The following is a 27,273-nucleotide window of genomic DNA, read 5'->3' as shown; positions in this document are numbered from 1 at the left end:
TATAAATTTGAGACCAAAACCGAACCACTTAAGAGTATAAAACAAATAATTCCACTCAACTCTATCAAACGCTTTTTCCGCGTCTAACGCTATTGCTGCGAGGGATTGTTTTAGGTGTGAAGACTTTGATAGAACGTTGAAAAAAAGCTGTGTGTTGTCCGTTATAAGTCTCCCTTTAACAAAGCCAGATTGTTCTTTGCCTAACAGGTTTGGTAAATGGGAATCTAAGTGAAGGGCTAATGCTTTGGAATACATTTTGTAATCAATGTTTACCAAAGATATAGGTCTGCCATTTTTACAATATTTAGAATCTTTCGCTTCCTTAGGAATGAGACATATGTGATCTTCTGAGAAACAGCCAATAGAACTATTGGAGGAGCAAAAAGAATCTATCAGGGAGTGCAGTTTAGGTATTAAGAGTTTAGAAAAGTGGAGATAAAATTCAACGGTGAAACCGTATGGACCTGGTGCTTTGTCCTTTTTAAGGCATTGGAGAGCTTTCAAAAGTTTCTGCTGTGATAAGTCTAATTCTGGAGATGTCAGCTCGAGAGGGTATTTTGGGGATTTATGAACTCTGGAGGAGTGTGACAATGAGTGTTTTGTGGACTGTTTCAGACGCATATAAGGATTTATAAAAGAGAGAAAATTCATTCAGTATTTCTACATCTTTAAATTTTAAAGCATCGTGTTTGTCATAGATGGAATTGATGTTTAACTTGTTGTGTCGAATTTTCAAATAATTAGCCAACATTTTTCCTGCTTTATTTTTGCCTCCTTAGAATTTTGCGCTGGCTTTTAACAAGCATAAGGAAACATTGTCTGTTGATTGTATATTAAATCGTAATTTAGCATCAATAAGAGCAGTCAAACATTCTTTTGAATGAGACGTATAATATGAGTGTTCTAATTTCTTAATGTCATGAAGGAGAGCATCTGCAAGCCTGCGAGTATTTTTTCGGTTTTTAGCAGTAAAACCAATGATGAAATCGCTTGCTGAGGATTTAAAAGCATCCCAAATGATTGAGAGTGACATGGAGTCGTTTTGGTTCATCGCAAAGTACTCATTGAAGAAGGTGGTGAAGGAGGCGGTGAACGTTGGGTCAAAAAGCAGAGAATTATTAAATCGCCATCTTCTAGGGGCATTAATTTTAGGCAACAAATCAAGGCTGATTAAGACAGGGGCATGGTCTGATAATAGAATAGGTCCGATTTCTGCATTCATGAGGTTTTGTGAGATATTCTGAGAAACAAAAATGTAATCTATTCTTGATTGAGTTTTATGAACTGGGGAGTAAAAAGTGTATTCTCTGCTGGTCGGATTACATAAGCGCCATGCATGCAGAAGTTTATGTTGGGTAATAGTATGAACGAAAGACTTATGGGGCTTATTAGAAATAAAAGTGATTTTGGAGTTTCTGTCAATAAATGGGTCAAGGATTTGATTACAATCACCAGCTAATATAAAATTGCCTTCAATGCAATGAGTAATTTGCTTCGCCAATGTGTGCCAGAAGGATAAGTCACCACCAGTAGGAGCGTATACATTGAGGAGAGAAAGTGAAACACCATTTAAGGACAGTTTAGCATTCAACCATCGACCATTATCATCTGATTCTTGCGATGTGATTTTAACAGGAAGCATTTTACAACAGAGAATCATAACTCCATTACTTTTCCCATCTCCTTGAGAAAAGGGAATCTCTCCTACCCAGCCTCTTTTTAATTATAAGGATTCGGTCTCATTAAGATGCGTTTCCTGTAAAAAATACTATATCAGCATTTAATTTAGCAAGATGAGCCAAGACTCTGTCTTTTGATAGGAGAATTTAATCCCCTAATGTTCCAAGATATGAATTTTAAAGGCATGAAGTATCAGAAAGAAAAAGAAATAGGAATATGAAACAAAAGTCCAATACTCTGAAATTAAGAAAGAGTATGAGAGGAAAGAAGAGAAAAGAATAATTAATCAGACAAAGGAAGAGAGAAAAGTCAGATAGTCGGAGCCAGAAATGTAATCCATATAAGAAGACATCAAAAGTGAAGACACCAAAAAGATAATAAAGAATAGAGTGACGAGGGAAACCGAGAAGAAGAATATTAACGACACCTAAGAAAAGAATATGAGAAATATCTGAAAAGGAAGAGAGAGGAAAAACTGAAAAAAATAAAAAAGGAATGTATAGGAATAACATACCTACACAGATAAAAATCAGGGAAACAACACAAAGGAGGGGGGGAACCACATGGAACAAACTGGGCATCTGGGTTCAACTGCACGGGGAAACAGGGGAAGACCACGCCATGAGGGTAGTAAATCTGTGAAAGTGAAGGACAACAAATATTAAGACAATTAATAAAACACATTATGAACATGAGAAACAATAAAAAACGTACCAAGCGAGCAAGCATGCTTTGGATCAAGATTAAAACAGCAAGTTTATTTAAGTCCAGTAAATAACACAGCTTATATAAAAAGGAGACCATGTCAAAAGAACCTGCAAAGAATATACATAAAATCAGACATTTAATGAAGACGAAAGTCAGGAGGAATTCAAAACATTTGTTTGACCATAGGTTGGAATACTATGCAGTCGCAACAGATACATAGAGTCAAGTATTGTTTGAAGAGGAAGGTCCTGAAGATTCAATAGCATTTGGTCTGCAGGAGTTTATGAAACTTTGTAGTCGCACTGGATCTTCATATGTTGTTCTGTTGCTATAAGTGACCTTGAAGAGAAAAGGGTGAAAAAGACCGTAACGGCCGCCTATTGACCTCATATCTGGTCTCATATTAAGAAATGCCTTGCGCCTGTTAGCAGTAGCTTTGGCGTAATCCTGTGCGAAAAATAAGGTTGAACCTGACCAGGTAATTCGTTGAGAGGATTTGACCGCTGACAAAACCTTTTTACAAATCTGTGTACTCCAGAAAGTATAAGATAACTCCTCTTGGTCGCTGTGAGGATGAAGTGTTTGAAGAAGGTTGACCTAGCCTATCTGCTCTTTGAATGTTGAGTGTCATGCCGTCTGCCAAATGTAATAGTTCGGGGAGGAAAGATTTAAAAAAGGTGAGAGGATCTGACCCCTCAACTCCCTCCGCCAAACCATAAATACGCAGATTATTCCTCCTGTTGTGATTTTGGAGGTCTTCGAGTTGACGTTGGAGCGTAGATAACTTGAGATTGAAGCCGAGAGACATTCGCACTTGTATCTCTAAAGGAGGATACACTATGTTCAATAGCAGTGACTCTTGTGTCTAGTTGAGACCAGTTGTCAGTGAGAATTTGTAATTTGGTATTAGTTTCCTCCAGAAAGGGTCCTGATTTCTTCCAGCAATAACTCCATAGCAACAGGTGAGGCTGATTTAGGAGGAGAAGGAGGATTTTGTTTTAAGCGTTTGGTAACAGATTTACCAGAAGGTGTCGAAGAGGGATGCATATCTGTTTCAAAGGTTTGAGGTAAAGACAGCAGGGAGTCCTCCAACCTGCAATACGCAGTGAAAATCTTTGAGTTCTTGACAAAGATTTGCTTTGGGTGCGATTGCTTGGATAAAGTACCTTTCAACCTGCCCATAGATCACAGAACAACCTCAAGTTCCAGGCAAAAAGATGTGGAAGACTAATAAATATGAGATAAAATGCCCAAAAACTATAGAAAAAAATCTTGCATAAAGAATGAGCGTGTTAGTCGAGGTTATGCACACAACAGCCTCTATATATTGGTTAGAGTAGTCAAAATCTCTTTGTAGCGGTATATCCTCAAAAAGTGAAAAGGAAAGACATTGTTGTCTAGGTATTAGCAGGTAGAGCAGTAATGTGGAGTTCAGAATACCATCAAATTTTCCCAGCGAAGTAGAATGGAACTTGCGCCATGAGGATGACGGAAAATTCACAAAATGGCCGCTGAAAGAGTTCCTTCTCAATCAGTAAAACCAAATGCTGGAAATTATATTCACATATCTCTTCACAGAGATCCAAGTATAAAGTAGTAGCGATGTTTGAGGTAGAGCATGTTTGAAGAGAATCCCAAGAAAGCTTGAGTATATTTGAACCGGGACCTCCTCAGACGAGAGGAGCGCTGTCAGTCAGACAAAATACAAAATGGCAGCCGCGATATCGCGTCCCCGCAGAGAAGGATTCACTTACATAAAAATAATGTTTCCGCACTGCGTTCGGGACCGGAGTGTGAGGTGAGAAGAGCCCTCACTTTACTTTCCTGGGCACAATTTCTATCTTGCATACATTTTAACTGCTTTTACTCGCATTTGGGGGCTTTTACTTCGACATATTTTTTTATCAATTTAGACCTCAAGCACATCGCGCTTTTATTGCTATTTTGCACAGAATCTACACTGAATTTGTAAACTGTTTATTGGGGTTGCCTTCTGTTGTTTCTTCCTCTGCATGGTCTCCGCTTCCCTGGTCTGATGCCGGCATTTCTGCCGTTCGATTGGTGGGAAGCAGACACACCCCCTTTTCCGGCCCAGACTGTCTCCCGGATAGTTTGACTTCCGGGGAGGAGGGCGGAGCTCTGATCTCTTATACGCCCAGCCAGCTACTTAACCATATGCTGGGCCGGACGCGCAGAGGACGTGCGCAGCGGGCGCACCACCGGCGCGCCAAAGGCAAGCCCGTCCACGCCAAAGGCTGGGACAAGGGTGGGAAATGCTGCCCAAATCTCCTCAAAAACAGTATATACATCGGAGGCTCTTAAGCAGGGAAGTCTGCAAATGTGTCATTCCATTGGAAAAAATAAGTGGGGCCTGCTCTTGCTATAATTGCAGGACTAACTTTCCTATCGAGTCTCCTACTTTGGATAATATACCTTGCCCAACTAGCCCCTTCAGAAATGCCCAGCTCAAAGGAGGATTAATCAATGCCAGATCCATGAGCAAGCATAGTCAAGACGTCACGTCAGGGATCTAATTATAGATCACCAGCTGGACTTGCTATTCGTCACTGAAACATGGCTAAAAGATGGTGTAGCCGTGACGTCGCTGTCACTATTCCACCCGGTTATTCGATCTATAGGAAAGATAGTGTAGGACCTGGGGTTTCCAGGCCCTATGGGGCGGTAACGTGACCCGAGCGGTCGGGCAACCGAAGGTCTGTGTGTAAAGCAACCATACAACACGCACCTCACATGGGACGAGGAACACACACAATAAGTGACTCCACACTGTTGGAGTTATGTAAATACTCAAGTTTATCCAAGTAGATCACATTAGATGCAGTTCATGAGGTAGCAGTACATTTCATAAGCTGATAATACAATTCCTAGCGATGTACATGTCAGTCAAGAGCTATAAATGCTGGTCATACCATAAATGCAATTCATGAATTATCAGTACTGCCTGAGGTACAACTACCATTCACGTAGATGTACACGCGCGCGCTTCACCTTCCTGTCGCGCCTTAGGGGGGTGATTATAGCGTTATGCGCGCTAACCAGTGACGACCTCAGAACGGGGCATCTAGCACAGAGAGCTACTCGTAATCAATGACATTTAGCACTTCGATATGGAACTTGAATAACAGAGCGCTACTTGTAATCAATAGCACGTAGCACTGCAATAGGGAACATGAATAACAGGGCGTTACTCGTGATCAATAACACGTAGCACTTCAATATGGAACATGAATAACATAGCGCTACTCGTAAGCAACGACATTTAGCATTTCACTGCGGAGCATAGATAACATAGCGCTACTCGTAAGCGATGACATTTAGCATTTCACTGCGGAGCATAGATAACTTAGCGCTACTCGTAAGCAATGACATTTAGCATTTCACTGCGGAGCATAGATAACATAGCGCTACTCGTGAGTAATGATATTTAGCATTTCAGAACGGAACAGGGATGTCAGAGCGCTACTCGTACTCAGGGGCAGTCAATGCTTCTCACTGGGCTGTCCGCAGGGAGCGCACAGGACTTGCGGAGCGAGTCTCTCGGGCTCCGGTGCAGTTCGTAGGGCACCGCGCTTCAGTGCAGTCACGGGGGGCACCAGGAAGGGATCCCTCGGCGGGGCCTCTCTGTCGCGATGACAAGGGGGACTCCCACGGAGAGGGAACCCGGGCTGAGGGTGCGGTGTGGCTCCCAACCAGTAGGGGGCGCACCAGGGACAATCCCAGCCTCCGGGCTTACCTCGATCTTGACGTCGGAAGGCGTCCGCTCCCGCGATTATGGGGGCACTTGTCCTCGGCCTCGCGCACCTTTCCTCACAGCTGCGACGGCAGCGACGGGGCCCTGGGCTTCTCCACGGGCCTCGCGACACAGCAGGGCACTTCTTCCGGCCTCCGGGCCACGGCGGTGAGCGCGCTGGCTCCCACGTCACGGGGGGGGGTGCTCAAGTTAAGGATGGGGTTCCGCGCTCAGCGGAGCACGCTGCCGGGGGTCCCAGGCCAGGTCAGGGAGCGCAGGGGTCACAGCGCTAATACCTGGTCGATCCCCGGTATTTCTTCAATCCGCTTTGCATACGGCTTCAGGGGTCAGTCTGGACACGCAGTCTCAGCGCTTGGCAAATAAGTTTAGAGTTCAGTCTGGACACGCAGTCTCAGCGCTTGGCAAATAAGTTTAGAGTTCAATCTGGACACGCAGTCTCAGCGCTTGGCAAATAAGTTTCTGGTCTCAGATGTAAGATGAAGTCTTGTTGGCGCAGATGTATCTGGCGCCCTTAAGGGGTTCTGTTACAGGGGTAGGGATGGAGAAGGCGACTAGGTCCTTCCTAGTCAGTCTGGGCAGAGGTTCTCTGGGTTCTCCTACTGCTGGGCAAGATCAGTGGGTTTCACAGGGTCCCTCACTCACTTAAGAAGCAGCACCTAAATCCTGTCACTCTCAGAGGCATAAGTCCCTGGCTAGGCCCTACCGCCTACACTCCTGGTGGATTCTTCCAGCTCTGCTTCACCCCACTGACCAACTCACCACAAAAAGTTCCCTCCCTTACTTAAGTAGCCCTAGGTCAGGTGACCTCTAGCCAAGGCGGCAAAAGAAAAACCACACCTCCCTTCTAGAAGGTTCCAGCACATTCCAGGAGCTTCCCCACTTTACCTATGGGACAAAAAGGCGGGCTGGAGTCGCAACATTGTTGTGGGGTTCCAGCCAGCTCCTGGCAGCTAGGGTGCTACTATGCAAGACCACTCTGCAGTAGCAGGGGCCTGTGGCAGCCATCTTGGGAGAAGGGAGCACCTGCACCTTAACACTGATTGGCAACGAAAAGACGCCCGGAGACCTAGTCCAACATAAAAATGGGGGTGGAAAAAATGAGGCATGATCAAAAATAGAAGGGGAGACCACCCTAGGGCTGACAGGTCCAACAGATAGGATGGTAGGCAGAGGTGGGGGTCTGGCCATCATTTTACGAGACACGTTTTCTTGTACATATTTTGATCTGCATACAATTAAAGGAGCAGAAAGTCTTGGTTTTTGTTCTCCCCAAATGCCACCACGTCCTTCTCAGATTCTGATTTATCGCCCACCAGGCCAGAACACCACCTTCCCAGATTCACTGGGGTTTTTTTTTAGTTATCTTTTGCTTAAATATGCAAATTTTACCCTGTTAGGTGATTTTAACCTTCATTTAGAAGGCAGAAGTGATCCAGGTACAGACCACTTTCTTCAAACTTTAGAACTTCTTTCGCTGCACCAATTGGTGAAGGGCCCAACCCATCTCACAAGTCATACCTTAGATGGGGTCTGCTCTAATCTGGCCTGGTTATCGGCTGATACCCCCGCCCCTCAGTTGTGGTCTGACCACTTTTTTGTCCCCCTTATACTCAGAATTCCGCAGAAGATCCAATCTGACAAGTCACCTATTGAATCTCAACAAGGGCAAAAATGGGCACAAATAGCTGATAATCCCAAACTAGCTACTTTGGCACAGGCCAATATCCCGGCTCTGACAGGAAACACAGACCGTGATTCATGTCTCTTCCAGTCTTGGATAGCGAATGTATGTAATGAACTTTCTCCTCAGGAGAAGACGAGCAAGCCCAAGAAATCAAAAAAAAAACAGAAGGCCCCCTGGTTTACGCCCGCATTGGTGCAAGCACACTTGATTTGTAAACAACACGAGCGGCAATGGAGAAAGTTGTACAACGCTGAGCATAAAACAGTGTTTAAAGAAAGTAAAAAGCTCTATCATCGTCAGATTAAATTGGTTAAAAAAGAATACTTCACTAATAAAATAAATGAAGCTAATCAAGATCACTAACGAAAAAATAATTTTCTGAAGTAGTTTACAAACCCTAAAGCACAACAGAAAGAGCTTCCTGCATCGCAGATACTGTGCGATAATATTTCTTTGTTTTTTGGAGGAAAAAATCCCTAAAATGCAAAAAGAATTTGTGTCCCCTTGTGATTTTACTTCTGACCCTGTTCAAAAGATCGGTACCTGCTCTATTGATATCTTCGAACCAGTTTCATTGGAGCAGTCACATGCGGCCATAGGTAATTGCAAATCAGGCTCTCCGTTGGATGCCTTCCCCGATGATTTTTCATAGAATCATAGATATGGTTAATCCAATCATAAATCATATAGTTAATTCCTCCTTAAGAACAGGCATCGTACCAGACGAGTGGAAGCTGGCGCTGGTAAAACTGTTAAAGAAACAAAATATTGATTCTTCGGTACTGTCAAACCTCCGCCCTATTTCTTTATTGCCCCAACTTGGTAAAATAACGGAGAAGTTCGTCCACAAGGAACTAACAAATTTTATTGAAAAGCATCATCTCCTTCACCCACAACAATTGGGTTTTCGTCCAAAGCATTCCACTGAATCAGCGCTCTTGGAAATTACTGATACTTTAAAAATGATTGCTGACAAAGGAAGGAAAGCGGTCTTGATTCTTTTAGATTTGACGGCTGCGTTCGATACCATTTCACTCAAAATTCTGTTGAAGCGTCTCGAATGCAGTGGCATTTTAGGCGCTGTGTTGGAATGGATCAAATCATTTCTCTCTAACCGCAGACAAGCGTTACTTTGGGCACGTTCCTCTCAGCAGTGCGCAACCTAACAGCAGGGATCCCGCAGTGATCTTCATTGAGCCCATTATTGTTTAATATATACATGACCCCGCTCATCTCCCTGATTGGATCATTTGGGATAGATGTCACTTCATATGCAGACAATACCCAGATGATCCTTTCAATAGATAATACCACCACAGATGCTGAGTTTAATTTTAAAAGTTGCCTATCTGCTGTTCTCCAGTGGATGAGGAATAACCACCTTAGATGCAACTCGGACAAAACAGAAATCCTCTCGATAGGGAAAGATGTCCTCTTCCAGCCATGTAAATGGTGGCCTGAGTGAACTACTCCCCCGCCTGATGTGGTGAAGGTGGCCAAGAATTTGGGGGTACAATTTGATGCAACATTATCCTTCTTGCCACATGCCTCAGTGGTAGCAGGGACTTGCTTCAGTCTCATCAAGTCACTAAAAAAATTCTTTAACTTTCTCCCACTGGATGCAAGGAAATCAGTGGCAGTAGCTTTGATTCTCTCGCGCTTGGATTATTGTAATAGCCTTCTTGCGGGAGTCAATAAAGCTATTTTAAAGAAACTACAGGTGGTTCAACACGCGACGAAGATCTTCAGCCTCCGCAGCATTAAATCGTCTTCATTGGCTAACAGTGCACAAGAGAATCCTCTTCAAAATTGTCTTGATTTCTTATAGAGCCAGGCCCAACTTGGGACCCAAGTATCTTGCAGCACGGTTTGCTCCATATACCACGACAAGATCTCTCAGGTCATCCTCAGCGAATCTACTCAAACGCCCCACTTTTCGATATAAATCGAAAGGAGGGAAGACAGTGGCCTTTCTTGGGGCCAAAGCTTGGAATTTGCTTCCATCTCATCTAAGGCTATTTAATTCAGAAACTCTTTTTAGAAAGGCCCTGAAGACTTGGGTTTTTAGTGCCCCAGACGAAGCATGCCTAGCTCTTATCTAATATCTTGATGGCCCTCTCTTACCTCCAAACCAATTTAGCACCAGGAACCTCCTCACGGAGTGACAGATGCGCTTTATAAGTACCTAATCAAAATCAAATCAAAAATCAATTATCGCAGGATGTTCAGTAGACCTTCAGACATCCTCAGCGCGTCTTCGCTTCGCGGGGTACAACTGAACAGCGTAGGACAGCCAAGTCGCGCTGGAGAGCCTCACCCGGACGCCGCCATGCTCCTTGGGCGCCAAGCCCACCCCCAACCAAGACCTAGTTCATGAGAATCAAAAGCAGTCTAGAGGATTGTTTCAGGGTACTAAATCACTCATTAAATTCTTGAAAAGGGGACATAATGACATTCTCCTAGTAGCATCTTAATATGAACAAGGGTGAATTTCCCAAAAACGATTTCCACTGCACCAATTACAAATAAAATATGGGGTCTACAATTAATTGGAAGTCTGTCTAATTCCGTTTATTGAAGGAAGGTACAACTGCTGCTCCCCTTCAGAAATTAGGGCGGAGGCGGCAGTGATGGAGAGGATGTGAAAGATTGTGCTGAGGTAGGAGAATAGGTTACACCAAACATGCAGTCTGTATTAAAAGGTTTGCGTAAACATACACTCAGCTATCCTTTTCTGCTTTATATAAAATCCACTGTTCAATAGGACATTCTTAATTTTTGATCCTTTAAAGCTTTCCTAACTTATTTTTAAATGGGAATCTATCATTTTTAATAGATGTTCTATCGTGTGCAGTCATATTTTCGGAAGGGCATTGTCCGGGGACAAACTGGAAAAATAGCTAATCCACTCCATTGCAGTTACAGTAGAAACTTTGCTTCCCATTCAACCAGTATCCAAAACCGCCTAAATTTGTATTTCAGTATTGATTCTATTTCATCCTCCCATGCCCTGCTCATCACTTGCTCTTAGTTTTTCTATGAACGTCATTCATGGTTCTTGTAGACTACAAATGTCTAACAAGAAGAAATGTTGGCAAGTTGCAGCTCTCGTTGACATTCAGCATCAAACTAACCTATGTGTTCTGTTGTTCCAGCCCTTGGTGATTACCTAAGGGTTTCAGAGTTAAAGTTTACATTCTGCCCCCATTAAAAAATAGATCTGGGGGTCACACTCTGGTATCATCAATTGCTCCAGAAATGAAATAGTCTTCTTACAATTTTTAGGATGGAGTCTTGGCTGATATAAGCCCATTTAAAACTCTGGGATTAGAGAGTTCTGCAGGGGAAACCTCGTTTGAATAAGATAGAAGACCAATCCTCCTTGATTCTTAACATAGCAATTATAGGTGTGTAATCTCTCTCTGAAGCCTTTGTGCTACTATTGTGTCACTCATGACAAGTGATGCCTCTACATTGTTCTTAAGAGAGACAATATTTCTTCTTAAAACATGACTGTAAACAAAAGAGCTGGTTCAGGCTTACAACTTCTATTCCACACCGATTGGACTACTTCATTGCAATACTACCACTATTGTTGACCCAAAAATTGTGTTTGTAGATCTGTTGCCTCGAAGATTCCTCGGGAGCGGATCGATGCCAAAAGGGGTCCACCTCTCGACAGCCCCAACCCTGAATGCTGTTAAAGCACAGGAGAGCGGGATGGTCAAGCGGGGGAAGGAAAGGATGGGAACAGCAGGCAGGTAGATCTGAAAAGAAAAGACACTAAAACATTAGTCTCCTTGCTCTTAATGGAGGTAACTCCAGCCTGTTGGAATATCGTATCTAACACACCTGTAAATCAATAAAACTCTTGTTCTCCAGGTGTAATCATCCTGGACTTCACACAATCAATAATAGGTTCTGTATGCCACTATGGTTTCTATGGAGAAAAAGGAGACCTGGTAAGTACTAGCACCCTTCACCACTCCACCATGCAACAACTCTCAGCCTCGCCCGGTAACCATACACACCAGAATCAATGCCGTGCTTCACGTCACAGGGGAAGAGCAGACTGCCGCCTCTTAAACCCCCTGTTAAAGCATACAAGAAAAGGCGAGTTAAAATACATCTTTCAAGTCCATGAATGTTGCTCTGGTCACAGGGGTTACGATGCCTCAGCAGGGATACAGGTTTCCTAATCACCTAACCCCCTCAAGGCTTGCATTGGTACTTCACTTTAGTTTACAATGTTTCAGGTACTCAGAACACAGGAAAACGAACAACGCCTGTAGCGTATGAATTTGCCAAGAGCAACGCGTTCTTCCGCGTTTAATGTCACGAGAGCCGGTCGGCTCACAAGGTTCTCAATGGTGCAGGTGCACCCTTACCCTACACGGGTGGTCTGGAGATCTAGGAATCAAATAGCTGCTTAGAAATTCTCGGCTGCATCCAGGAATAACCAGCAGCGAAGGAAATGGCAAGCGGCGTTTTGAACAGGAGCCGCTTCCGGGTTACGCCCACATGATCGGCGTCAGTACGGAGAGCTGGGGAACCTGGGAACTGTAGTCCGGCTACCTGGCGCATGTTCCCGTCCGGGCTGTCCGTCTTCGTTATTTTCCTCGAGTCGCCTCCACCACTCGGTCAGCCACCCCCAAAGGGCCTTTGCTTTGATTTCCTGCTGTATGCCCCCACCACCTCTCCGCGAGGTTAGAGGTTTACACGGTACGCTCGATGTTCGGGGGGGGAGGAGCATAACAGCACATCCTTCCTTCGGGGCCCCTTTTCGAGGACCGGGTTTACTCGGATGGTTCTTATGGAAAAGAGCTACTAGACGAGGAGCGTGTATATTCGCCGCAGGCTCCCATGAGTTTTCTTTGGGTCCATAATTTTTCCATGCCAAGAGGTACCACAAGGACTTGCGTCTCCATTTGGAATCAAGGATTCTTTTTACCTCGTACTCTGGTTCCCCGTCTATTAATACCGGGTTCTATGGTGGTTGTTTTGGTCTAGTTGAAGGTTTCAGAAGGGAAACATGAAAAACCGGATGGATTTTCATGTGTGAGGGCAAGGCAAGTTTGAACGCCAATGGATTAACTCTTTTCAAGATGCGGTATGGCCCAATGTACCGGGGATTAAAAATACTGTATCTGCGAAATCGTATATTTTTTGTAGAAAGCCACACGAAATCGCCTTTCTCATAGTCTGGACCCGCCCTACGATGTTTATCTGCCTGTCGTTTGTATAGGTCCTTAGTTTTTTGTAAGTTCTTCCTAGCGTTTTTCAGGTTTTCTTGTATGAACGTGATTTGTTCGTGTACTTCAGGTATCCTTTCATCGCCTTGAGGTTTTACCATGGGGAGGAAGCAAGGATGAAATCCATGAGTACAGTAGAAGGGTGTTAGATTACTGGAACTATGCAGGGCATCGTTATAAGCGATCTCGGCCAACCATAGTAGATCCACCCATTCCTCAGTTGATTGGTCGACATAGCATCGTAAGTATTGTTTTAAAGTTTGATTAAGACGCTCTGTCTGTCCGTCTGTTTGGGGGTGGAACGCCGTGGATGTATTGTTTGAAATATGCAGAGTTGCGCACCAGGTTTTCCAAAACCTGCTAGTGAATTGAGGGCCCCTATCTGTGATGATGACCTTGGGTAGGCCGTGAAAACGAACGATGTTTGTAAGCAATATTGTTGCCAACTGAGATGACAAAGGGAGACCTGTACATGCAATGAAATGACCCAACTTTGTAAGGCTATCCACTACCACCAGGATGACTGTGTAACCTTTGTCCTTAGGTAACCCTACAATGAAGTCCATAGATACATTTTCCCAAGGCTTTTCAGGAGTGGGTAACGGTTGCAGCAATCCTGAGGGTTTCCTGTGGTCTGCCTTGGCCTGGCTGCATAGTGTGCACCGTTGGATTCTTCCAGTAACGTCTTGTCTGAGTTTGGGCCACCAAAAGTTTCGTGATATTTTCTCCACGGTTTTCTCAATCCCTGTGTGTCCTGCACATGGATTCTCATGGCACCAGTTGAAGACGTTTTTTCTTAAACTAGCGGTTGGTATTAACAACTGATTTTTTCGCATAGGAAGGCCATCTTTTACTTGCCATTCGGTATTTTCTCCCATCCATTTCTTCCATGCTACACCTTTCATGGCTTGTTTCACTTGGTCCAGGAATTTATCTGTTTGGATTACACAGATAACCTTATCGGAGGAAATGATGGCGTGTAATTCAGGTTGTTCTACTGCAAGGGAATTGTCACGGCGAGAAAGGGCATCTGCCTTCCGGTTCTCTGCCCCTGGTCTATACGTCACTATGAAGTCAAACTCAGCGAAAAACAACATCCATCGTAGTTGACGCGGTGTAAGCAAGCGGGCTGACTTCATGAATTGCAGGTTTCTATGGTCCGTATAAACCGTTACCGTATGTCTGGCTCCCATTAGATGATGCCTCCACTCCATAAAGGCGTCTTTGATAGCTAGGAGTTCTTTTTCCGCTATCGTGTAGCGGGTTTCTGCCGTGTTTAATTTACGGGACATATAAGCCACCGGATGTAGTTGCCCGTTATCCTTATTTCTTTGGGATAAGATGGCCCCTACCGCCACATCCGATGCATCTGCCTCTACTATATATGGCACGTCAGGGTGAGCCAAAACAGGGGCGGTGGTGAAGGCGGTTTTCAACATGTCGAAAGCCTTCTGGGTGTCTTCAGTCCATGTATAGGCAACGTTTTTCTTCAGTAGTCCTGTCAAAGGGGATGATACCTGTGAGAACTGCTGGATAAAACACCTATAAAAGTTTGCAAATCCCAGAAAGCGTTGTAGCTCTTTCACATTCTTGGGAGGTGACCAATCTAGGACTGCCTGTATCTTTCGTACTGCCATATCTTGTCCATCAGCGGATAGAATTATTCCCAGGAATTCTACCTTTCTCACCTGAAACTCGCATTTGCTTATCTTGCAATATAGGCGATGTTTTCTAAGAGTAAGCAACACTGCCCAAACATGTTCAATGTGGTCTTCTTCTCTTTCTGAATACACCAAAATATCATCGATGTACACGATGACCGTGATATCAAGGAATTCCCGAAGTACATCCGTCAAAAAGAATTGAAATGCGGCTGGGGCGTTACATAGTCCATAAGGCATAACGCAGTACTCAAATAACCCATATCTGGTACGAAAGGCAGTCTTCCATTCATCGCCTTTGCGCATCCGTACCAAGTGGTATGCGCCCTTTAGGTCCAAGCGGGTATATATTACCGCCTGACGTTCTTGATCTAATAGCACGGGAATAAGCGGCAAGGGATACCGGTTCTTAATGGTGATGCTATTCAGCGCCCTAAAGTCCACACAGGCTCTAAGGTCTCGGTTTGCCTTCGGTATAAAAAAGAGAGGCGAAGCTGCGGGTGATTGGGATGGTCTTATGAATCCATTGTGCAAGTATGTGTCCATATAGTGGCGCAGATGCTTATTTTCCGGTTCGGTGAGGGCGTACACTCTTCCACAAGGCACCACCGCCCCTGGTATCAAATCTATTTGGCAGTCGTAACTGCGATGCGGTGGCAAAACATTGGCTTGGTCCTCGTGGAATACGTCCTTGAGATCATGATAGTGGGACGGTAAAAGGACTTCCTTTTCTTCAGCTGTGGCTATCACATGTGTTGGGAAAGGTTCTTTCCCTGGTCTGTGGCTATGAAGGCAATGTTCTCTACAATAGGGTGAAGTAAAGTCAATTACTTCATTCTCCCAATCAATGGCTGGATTGTGCTTTCTAAGCCAAGGAAGACCCAAGATAACCCCATACTGAGGTGCATGTATGACATTGAAACTGAGTGTTTCCCTGTGTTGGTCTTCCCAGGAGATCACCAGATCTTTGGTACAATACCGAATAGGGCCAGAAAGCAGTTGCCGTCCATCCACGGTCATCACTATTTCCGGTTCGGATTTGGGTATCAATGGTATCTGCAATAAGGTAGCTAGGTCTTTATCCATAAATAGGCCGGTGGCCCCTGAATCCACCATGGCTGTAAAAGAACACTTCCTTTCCTCCAGGTGCACGTGTAGCCGCACATGGAAGTGGGATGTCGGTCCTTCAGCGGTACTTTGAACCGAAGGGATTGTTTTCATGCCCAAGAACCTCCCTTCTTGTCTTCTTGAGCCCTGGGGTTTTCCGCCTTCGTACCTTCACCTCCCATACGAGGTAACATTTCTCTGTCCCTTCCTTTAGGTTTTGCTACACAATCTTTCACGTAATGTCCTTTTTTACCGCAATATAAACACAATCCATTCATACGTCTTTGCTCTTTTTCCTCTGCGGTGAGTGGGGCCCGTACCAAACCTATTTCCATGGGTTCTGGTGTTGTGGTATAATTTCCTGGAACTGTTCTAGCTCGGTCATACCTGAGCGTGGTTTTATCTCCTCGTCTTTTGTCTACACGGCGTTCTGCTAAGCGATGATCTAACCTCTGGGTCAACCTAATAAGAGCTTTACAAGAGGTGGGTTGAGGGTCGATCGTCGCTAGGGCGTCCTTAAGTTCATCTTTAAGGCCCTGATAAAACAGTGCGCTTTGCTTACTGTCTAGCCACTCAGTTTCCGTAACCAACCGTTGGAAGGCGTTGACGTAGGCTACTAGGTCCCTATTCCCTTGTCACAATTCCAGCAACTCACAGTCAGCTGTAAAGGTGGCTGCCCTGCGATCAAACACTCGTTCAAATTCCTCACGGAACGCGTCCCAGTCGTACAACAGAGGATCATCTCGCCTTACTAAGGGAACGGCCCACTGGGCAGCATCGCCGTTTAAGTAAGAAATAGTAAAGGCCACTCGAGACTGGTTAGAAGGGAATGCCTTAGGCTTACAAGAAAAGTGTAGGAGAATTTGCGTAATGAACACCTGTACCTTATGGGCTTCCCCTGAGAACCGTTCAGGTGCTGCAAGCGGAATAGGCGTTGGTAATTCTACGCTAAATGGTGTGGCTGAGGATGAAAAGCTCCCTGAGGGAAACCTTCCTGTACCTGCATCAAAGGGATTTCGTTGCATTCCTTCGATTCTTTGTTTTAAGGCCGCTGTCTCTTCTTGAGAGGCGGCTAGCTCTTGCTGCACTAGTGATAGGGCAACTAATACCTCCTCTAGTGATGCCATGTTTGTATCGACCCGCCCAGGAGGAAGTCAATTAGTGGGCTGGTTATTCTGTTGCCTCGAAGATTCCTCGGGAGCGGATCGATGCCAAAAGGGGTCCACCTCTCGACAGCCCCAACCCTGAATGCTGTTAAAGCACAGGAGAGCGGGTTGGTCAAGCGGGGGAAGGAAAGGATGGGAACAGCAGGGAGGGAGATCTGAAAAGAAAAGACACTAAAACATTAGCCTCCTTGCTCTTAATGGAGGTAACTCCAGCCTGTTGGAATATCGTATCTAACACACCTGTAAATCAATAAAACTCTTGTTCTCCAGGTGTAATCATCCTGGACTTCACACAATCAATAATAGGTTCTGTATGCCACTATGGTTTCTGTGGAGAAAAAGGAGACCTGGTAAGTACTAGCACCCTTCACCACTCCACCATGCAACAACTCTCAGCCTCGCCCGGTAACCATACACACCAGAATCAATGCCGTGCTTCACGTCACAGGGGAAGAGCAGACTGCCGCCTCTTAAACCCCCTGTTAAAGCATACAAGAAAAGGTGAGTTAAAATACATCTTTCAACTCCATGAATGTTGCTCTGGTCACAGGGGTTACGATGCCTCAGCAGGGATACAGGTTTCCTAATCACCTAACCCCCTCAAGGCTTGCATTGGTACTTCACTTTAGTTTACAATGTTTCAGGTACTCAGAACACAGGAAAACAAACAACGCCTGTAGCGTATGAATTTGCCAAGAGCAACGCGTTCTTCCGCGTTTAATGCCACGAGAGCCGGTCGGCTCACAAGGTTCTCAATGGTGCAGGTGCACCCTTACCCTACACGGGTGGTCTGGAGATCAAGGAATCAAATAGCTGCTTAGAAATTCTCGGCTGCATCCAGGAATAACCAGCAGCGAAGGAAATGGCAAGCGGCGTTTTGAACAGGAGCCGCTTCCGGGTTACGCCCACATGATCGGCGTCAGTACGGAGAGCTGGGTAACCTGGGAACTGTAGTCCGGCTACCTGGCGCATGTTCCCGTCCGGGCTGTCCGTCTTCGTTATTTTCCTCGAGTCGCCCCCACCACTCGGTCAGCCACCCCCAAAGGGCCTTTGCTTTGATTTCCTGCTGTATGCCCCCACCACCTGTCCGCGAGGTTAGAGGTTTACACGGTACGCTCGATGTTCGGTGGGGGAGGAGCATAACAAGATCTTTCTTCTCTTGGTATGACTTCAACTAGTCAAAGACTCCAGAAGGCCTGTCATTAGCTACATCTGTTTCTAATAGTTAAAGAGCTCATTGTGAACCCACCAAATTCTACAAGCTGGAGGTACAAAGTAGTAGGATGCCGATTTGCAATTGGAACATTGTTATTTTCATAGAGACAGAGACTCAAACTGTTAATTATCCAACCCCTTCTCTGGTTGACCATGAGGACCTTCACATACAGTGGATCCATTGCCCAAATTTTCTAAAAAAACAAGCAAACTTGTGATTTAACAACTAAGCAGTACAAATCTGCTTCCCATTGTTTTTGCCCCATGCAGGGGGCAACTGATATCACTTTGCCATGCCCTTTTTGGTGACCTTGCTACACTGTTAAGTTCTCCATTCTTTAGCCAATGTCATACTCTCCCCAATGGCATTCGGTTTTAGTTCTTCCATTTTTTAAAAAGAATCACCGGGACCCATCATATCAGTTCCCCTCAGCCATTGATACAAGAGATGATGTTCAGTTTAAAAGCGAGACTGTTGACGACAAGCATTTCTTCTAGTTCTCTCCTGGCCTGGCAGATCTGAAGTCTATCACTCCTGCTGAAAGAACCTGGTGTAAGCATCACAACCCTACGATGTGACTCCACATGAGGCACCATCTGGCATGTTTTTTGTTCCTCTTGAGGAACTCCAAGTAGTTTGTGTTTAGCTACCCTTGTTAATGACCCATGCCGTGCCTTTAGCTTTAATTTTATTTCCCTATACATTGTTTGGCACAAATATCCATTCTCAAGCTTCCCTCGTCTTTGGTGGTGATAACCACAGAGTTGCAAGCAGCAGCCTCACACGCCTTTTCTTAAAAAAGCCTAATCCTGACCTCCCCAAACTGGTAAACAATTGCTCCACTTTTTTGCTCCCCCCTGGCCACCAAAGTTCTTTAACATAGTGTGGCCATCCAGGTTGGGCTTCCTTGAATGTAGGCATTGCAGATATGTTACTCAGGTGCACTTTAGGCCAGTTACTGGAATGAGTCAGTCCTGTTCTCAGTCTTTGGCAACCTCTGGATGATGCCTTCGGTGTCAGCACCCTTAAGGTGGATTCTGTCTTGCCTTTCAGCCATGGGTGGTTTTTAGGCTTGAGATGTCTAGTAGGATTCATGTTTAATTACTGGAGCTCAATGTACCGGATTATCCTGAAGTACTTGTGCAAAGGCTAGAGGTTGTCCATAATGCAACTACTCACTTAAATGTTTGGCAGCCAGATGTCTAAACCCTACCTCTACTTTTCACCGACTACATGTTGAAAGCCAGAGTTTGCTCAAAGACTATTTATTGTTCATTGCACCCTATTTGATCAGCAGTTTTGCTTGGACAAAAATCGTCTACATGTACCAAGCCACTGTCTGTACTCTGGTAGTTGTGTCCTTTTGAATGATCCAGAGTTAAAAAATACAAAGCAAAGGAGTTGGTGCATTCGACCTGCTTGTCCACTTCCTTGGGACCTTGTTTTCTCTTCTCTTAAAAAGTATCTGTATTCATCTACATGTCAGGAAGCTTTTATAAACCTGGTTCTCCTCTCCTTGTTCATTCTTTCGGGGTTCCCTCCATTCTCTCTTCAGCTAGCTCAGTGTCAAGTATCAAGAATCCCAGCAGGTATAAAGTGGCCTTTAATTGCCTAGGCCAAACTAAAGTGGATGCCAACTTAAACACATCAGCTTGCTTGCTAAAGCAGTTTTCCGTCAAGCCCATGTGGAGGTCTAGGGAAGTATAAAATTCCCCAATTATCCTTTTCTTGATTTGCTTGATGCTTCATCTTACCCTCCTTTTGCTGATGCTCTCTGTCTGTAACTGTAATGAAAAGCTGTAGGAGGAGCAGAATCTGCCTTCTTGACTCTGTAAAGAGAGTGTACTGCAGGCAGTTTAATATGGATATTTTCTGCAATAAATGCGAAAGGAGGGATCTGGATCTCTAAACTGCTAAGAAGGTAAAATGAACATCAACTTTCTAGTTGAGGCGTCTTGTCTGAAGGGGTAAAAAGTTGAAGTGAAGTGTCTGAATGCTTCCCATGTTGAGGGCTGTCTTAAAGATGGAGTTTTACAGCTCTTCACATCAGAACTGAGGGTTGGTAAAGTACAGCGGTTTGACTCTTCATGCTCTCTTCTAAACTGCTGAGTAAATGCTGGTGGTTAGTGGCCCATTCATCTGTAAGGAGAGGTTTACAGAAGTGAATTCATGTGGCAGAGACAGGAGGTGGTGAGGTTGTCTTGCTGCCTCAGTAAGGAGCTGCTAGTATAAGTGTGTCTTCCCCTTGTCTTGGTTAAGAGAGAATGGTAATTTATAGGTTTACCCCCTGACTCGGCAATAATAGATTCATGCTAGTTCTGCAGACTTCAGACTTCAAAACCACTTTATTCGATTAATTAAAATCATAAAAGTGTACAATACATTCAACACAATTTAACACTCCATATAATACACGATTAAAAAGGTATAAAATTCATAAATTAAACCGGTGGTACAATTTAAAAAACTAATTGATTACCTCTAAAACAGCCAATCTGACCCTCCTTAGCCTAATAGAGGCTACTAAAAAGCTAGCTACATAAAACATAATTGTAGGTGATTCCATTAGTTGTAAAAACATTAGAGCGGGTTTAACCTGGACGAAAGCATTCTTTCTCATAATAGGCAGGATGAACCTTTTCCTAGCATCAAGGTACAGCGGGCAAAAGTACATAAAGTGCATCGTGTCTTGAACTGAAAAATCATCACATCTACAGGGGACCCCATCTTCCGGCCTACACCAACCCTGTGGGACACTTAATATTAGGTGGATCTGGTTGAATCGAAACTTAGTCAGAAGCCATTTATGATAGCAGTTAGAGACAGTTGACAAATATGGGTGCATAGTCATAGTTGAACTAAGCAAGAGGTGAGGCCTAACTGAAGGTTTACTATACTCATGGAATTCACGCTCAACCTCGCAGTGCTTAAGAAAATATGTCTTGACCCACATTATATCATCTTTACAAAGTCCATCAGGTTTAGAGAAGAGCTCAGGGCGTCCTAGTACTTTAAAAGTGGATTTAATATAAGTCAGCCACTTGATTCCCTTCCAGTTATCTAATTTACAACAATCTTTCAGAATCTTATGGTTCAGAGTAAGGTCCGGATTCAGCCAGGTTCTGATCCATAGCAGAAGTGGGGCTATTTTTATAGTGTCTGAAATATATCCCGTCCCTAATTCAAGATGGATCGAATGTGTCGCAGTGGATTGTGGAAGGCCCAGAAGTGCACGGAAAAATGTATTCTCTTCTATTTGGATAGGTTCCGGGTTGGTGTACCCCCATATAGCAGCCCCATACCTAGCTATAGAGACAGTTTTTGCTTGATAAATTTTTAGAATAGCCTCACAAGGTTTCCCTCCCAAACGTTTTGCAAAGCCCAATATGGCAGCCGAGGAGCAACGTACCGCTTTCACCTTAGTGGCTACTTGAGATGCCCAAGTACCCTTTTCGTCAAAGACGACTCCCAAGTAGGTAAAAACTTTCACACTGGAGATAACAGCACCGTTGCAATAACAAGTTTTAAAATGATTTTTCCCCTTCCCCAGTGCCATAACATGAGATTTACCGTTATTAACCACAAGGTCCAAGGAATTCATAAAATTCCCAAAGGAATTCAATAATCTTTGGAGACCGAGCGGAGTCAGGGCCAGCAAAACAGTATCATCCGCATAAAGCAGTACGGGTATAGGGATACCATCAATCCGAGGGGTATCTGGGGAAGCAACTAACAAGCTATCTTCGAGGGAATGTATATACAATGTAAATAGCATGGGGGCAAGGATACAACTCTGCCGAACCCCTCTACCAGACTTGAAACTGGCAGTGCACTTCCCCTCCTGCGACATCCTTATTGAGGCCTTCAGGTCTCTATGCAATTCGGCCAAAAAGTACACAAGGGGCCTATCCAAACCAAGTTCCAGGAGTTTAGACCAGAGCTTAGACCTGTTTACCAGGTCAAAAGCCGTGGACAGATCCATAAAACCTAAAAAAATCGAACCCCCTATAGCTTTGGTGTACTTTGCGACAATTAAATGTAGATTAATGCATTGATCCTCAGTGCCCCTCCCATGTCTAAATCCATACTGTGCATTAGAAATCACACCTTTCTTGGATGCCCAATTGCTAATCCTGGCCAGAATAACTTTACCCAAAATTTTAAACGAGGAATCTAGCAAGGATATGGGCCTATAACAACTAGGATCATCCCTTTGGCCCTTCTTGAACACAGGGATTATGACTGAATGGGACCAAGACTTTGGGGGGGCAGCTGTCGCCGCCGAATTAAAAACATTTAGCAAAACTTTGGTCCAGTATTTAGGGTTATCCTTGAACATGTCCGAGGGCACACCATCAGGGCCTGGCGCCTTACGCCCAGCCGTCCCTTCAATGGCTTTCTCAACTTCTTCAATAGAGAAAATGATGGGAGGAAGGGGAGTGCTAGTGAATGGGGTCTCAAATACTTCCGTCTCAAGGTTACTCCCATAAATTTTTCCAAAATGACCTATCCAATCATCCTCAGAGATATTCACATCTAACACAGAGTTCTGGGAACTAGATAGCAATGGGGAATTAATAATTTCCCAAAATTTACAACTATCTTTCAGGATAGCATTATCAGTTAAAGCTACCCACGCTTCTAGTTTAATTTCCCTCTTCCGTGCCAGTATTGCTTGAGAATAATCTTTCCTTAGTTGTGCCACTTGTCCTTTGTCTCTTGGTTTATCATTAAGGGCCTTTTTGAGTTGGTTTAAGGCAAAAGTGCAACTATGGTTAAACCAACCACAGGTTAGGTCAGTTTTAACAGCCTTTCAAGGTAAGTTCTTTGGCCACTTGTGAACAGATGGCTTCAAAAGCCAATATTACTTCCCTATCCTAGGAGGACGGATCGGAACATGTTTTTAAATAAGGGCCTGCCTTAGTAGTGATTAAATTAAAAAAGTCTTCAGGAATTACCTTGCTCCACTTAAGGCGCCTCCCTTGATCTTTGGCGCTCACGGGAACCACCCCAGATGTCAAAGCACATTTATTCATAAGAGGGAAAACATTAGCCAGAGACAGCACCACCGGATTATGATCACTAAAACAAGACCGCAGGGCATTATAAAAAAGGAAATATCTTAAAAGCCCTGCAGATAAAAATATATAATCAATTATCGATTCACTATCCCTAGCTGCGTATGTGGGGACACGGGTATTCTTATCCTGGAACCCTACTTCAAACAAATCATTGTTTGACAGAAGGGACTCCAAGGCTTCCCCTTTCGAGCTATGTTCAAAATGTTGTGGGGTAGTGAATTGTGGACCATCAATATCTCTAAGGTGGCAATTATGATTGCATAAGTGAACATTAAAATCACCCATCAAAATATAATAAGAAAAAGTGGTTTGGTTGTCCTTATACGATTCTAAAAACTTTGTCAACCAGTTAATATGTTCGTCAGGAGACACTTCATGCTGGGAGTTATAGCAGTTGATTAGTACAAACTTAATATTGTTTGGCAAACTAACCTCAAGTATAAGACAGTTGTGGGAGGAACATTCCACCTTCTTTACGCTACCCAAAATATTTATTGAGATAAGGTACATGAGACCTCCCCTATCTCTTCCCGCTATAGAGCTCTGAGCTGGGACAAAGTAGGAGATAAAACCATCCAACCAGAAATCACTGTTCTTGTCCCAGGTTTCTTGAAGGGCTATAATATCATATTGCTTTAGAAAATTAAGCCACCCACTATCACTCCTTTTGGACCGTAGGCCCGCAATATTCCAGCTCAACAGTTTCACTATTTTTCCATTGTCAGATTTGGTATTATCTGCATTTGATTTTACGCTGCCCGGGTTTGTTGTAATTACCGTAGTATCTCCGGTATCCTCAGTTACCAAACTAACTGTCCCCTGGGTTCCTAAGTCCTTGCGTCAATCGCAGGCCTCCAAACCCGAGAGTGCCCCAAATCTATTGTGGGTTATAACATTGGGTTCATACCTCCCTAAAGTATCCTCGTTTGACCCACAGGGGGCTACAGGTATCCGAAATTCCCTAGATATAAATGGTCTAGGGCTCATGTGGTTCGGAGGTCTACCATGGTGCCTGTAAAAATAGCCCAATGGTCGTACCGTTACATTATTAACATCACAAACCTGGGATGCAGCACTAAGCAGAACAGTATTGACATGGTGGGGATATCTAAAGTTAACTATGATGCAGTCCCCTCTATCACTTTTCCGGGATGGACCGACCCACTTCGTCCTTCTGGTAGATAAGATGTGATCTGCATATACTAAGGGGAAACCGCATTTTCTATTGAGCCAAAACATAGTTTTATTTTTAAGTGACTCGTGTGATTCCTCATGGGGCTGTACTTGCTGCTCCTGAAGGGTGGGCACCTTTGTCAAAACAACCACGTATGGGGCACACTCTGGTGGAAGATTAGTGAAACTGGTATTAGATCCAAAGCTAGGAAGAGATAAGTCATCTTGTCCTGCAGGGGTATATTTAACTGGACCACTAGGTAAAGAAGAATTAGAGGGAGCAATTTGCGATAGAACTAAAGCATGAGGGACTGGCGGGGAAGAATTACCTAAAGTGCCATCGGGAACACCATCAATGCTTACATTAGTAGGCTTTGGGTTCCCACTACCAGCCAAAAGGTTTGCTACAAGAACACCAAGCCTCATCACTTCATCGGTAGCATTTTTTAATTGGAGCATTAAAGATTGGGTATGCTCAGCTAACTTGGATTCAAATTTAGCCTCAAGGGTAGCTACTAATAGTGCAAAGTGGTCAGGTGCTACAAAAGTACCGGTTGGAGAAATACCTTCCTGGGGTGCGATTCCAGAAACGTCACTATATGTGGCATCCACGCGTTTTTTAGTATGCTTCCCTCTTTTACTCCCTTGTTTTCTACATGTTCTCACAGGTCTCTCATGTCTAGGGCTAGGTGGAGCTTCCTCAAAAACAACAGTAGACCCGTCCTGGGAGACCATAGATGCCTCAGCACAATCCTGGACTTCAGTCGGAGTAGGATCGTCCAATAAACCTGAGTGAGTGCTCCTCCTTGATAGGCCCTCAAATGAGCCGTCAACCTCAGGATAGAAAGTAACATCAGGGGGGGGCAAGAAGGTCCCCCTTACCCAGGGAAGCTCTACGGTCTTTGTTGATTTTATTGACCATTTTTACAAGATAGTTGTCCAATGACCCATTTCCAGTTACCAGTTTATCCTGTTTAGCACTAGGCATGGTACAAACAATAATGATATTAATCCAACAACAACAGTGACCTTTAGGGGATCGAAATGACACCTTATAGTATATTGTCTCTCAATTGAACCACAGGGGATTGAAAATTGATATAATGAGTTCTCTTACACACACCCACCACAAAGTCAGGCCTACTCACATCAATGAAGGGCCGATACGATGATACGATGATCAAGGGTCTGTGGCCCAGCCCAGCCGCGGCCAGCCACGGACGGCCACAGACGGTCCCGCCCTTGTCCCGGGCTTCTCCCGGCGCCATCCGCGCGCTACCCGCGACGCGGGGGTCAGGGTCGGTTAAGTAGCGCCTCCGGGCGCGCTGGCAGCGTGTTTCCGGCCCCAGGGGATCCTGGGATATGTGGTTCTGGCGTGCGCTCCCCCCACACAGCGGCCACCACAGCAAGCGACGGCGGGAGGGAGACGCCGCGGGCACAAAGGACCTGGTTGCGCCGAGAGCTGAAGCACACTCCGGTAGGTTTCTCCCCGCCTTCCACCAGATTTCCGGCTTGTTCCCCGCTCTGCCGGGGTCAGGGTCGGTTAAGTAGCGCCTCCGGGCGCGCTGGCAGCGTGTTTCTGGCCCCAGGGGATCCTGGGATATGTGGTTCTGGCGTGCGCTCCCCCCACACAGCGGCCACCACAGCAAGCGACGGCGGGAGGGAGACGCCGCGGGCACAAAGGACCTGGTTGCGCCGAGAGCTGAAGCACACTCCGGTAGGTTTCTCCCCGCCTTCCACCAGATTTCCAGCTTGTCCCCCGCTCTGCCGGGGTCAGGGTCGGTTAAGTAGCGCCTCCGGGCGCGCTGGCAGCGTGTTTCCGGCCCCAGGGGATCCTGGGATATGTGGTTCTGGCGTGCGCTCCCCCCACACAGCGGCCACCACAGCAAGCGACGGCGGGAGGGAGACGCCGCGGGCACAAAGGACCTGGTTGCGCCGAGAGCTGAAGCACACTCCGGTAGGTTTCTCCCCGCCTTCCACCAGATTTCCGGCTTGTCCCCCGCTCTGCCGGGGTCAGGGTCGGTTAAGTAGCGCCTCCGGGCGCGCTGGCAGCGTGTTTCCGGCCCCAGGGATCCTGGGATATGTGGTTCTGGCGTGCGCTTCCCCCACACAGCGGCCACCACAGCAAGCGACGGCGGGAGGGAGACGCCGCGGGCACAAAGGACCTGGTTGCGCCGAGAGCTGAAGCACACTCCGGTAGGTTTCTCCCCGCCTTCCACCAGATTTCCGGCTTGTTCCCCGCTCTGCCGGGGTCAGGGTCGGTTAAGTAGCGCCTCCGGGCGCGCTGGCAGCGTGTTTCTGGCCCCAGGGGATCCTGGGATATGTGGTTCTGGCGTGCGCTCCCCCCACACAGCGGCCACCACAGCAAGCGACGGCGGGAGGGAGACGCCGCGGGCACAAAGGACCTGGTTGCGCCGAGAGCTGAAGCACACTCCGGTAGGTTTCTCCCTGCCTTCCACCAGATTTCCGGCTTGCAGTATGGCTCCTTGATCCCTATGAAGCGTGTGGTAAAAGTGTCCTTTTAAATCCACGTCCCTAGTAGGGTGAGTGTAACTCAACAGAGACTCGACTGATGGAGTCATCTCCTTGTGTATGTGATGAGGGTTGTGCATGTGGAAGGATGGAGTAGTTGATGGGTTAACACTTTGGACAAACTAGCCCTTTGAGTTACCTGATACCTATGGAAGGGTGTGGTACTCCTCCTGGATTGCACACAAATGCTGTGATCATAGAGTCACTTCAGATTGAGACAACTATTATGTATCAAATGGGA

The 27,273-nt window shown here is 45.4% G+C and overlaps 1 protein-coding gene across 2 annotated transcripts in view; it reads left to right on the top strand.

Annotated features, from left to right (window-relative positions):
- Positions 1-27,273, top strand: part of TEDC2 (tubulin epsilon and delta complex 2) — a 280,792-nt gene that overhangs the window by 56,225 nt on the left and 197,294 nt on the right. The window lies entirely within an intron of this gene.

Source organism: Triturus cristatus, chromosome 10 (genome assembly GCF_964204655.1).
Source record: "Triturus cristatus chromosome 10, aTriCri1.1, whole genome shotgun sequence".
In the NCBI taxonomy this organism is placed as follows: domain Eukaryota; kingdom Metazoa; phylum Chordata; class Amphibia; order Caudata; family Salamandridae; genus Triturus; species Triturus cristatus.
The sequence above is the reverse complement of the archived record's forward strand: the minus strand, read 5'-3'. Positions and strand labels throughout refer to the sequence as shown.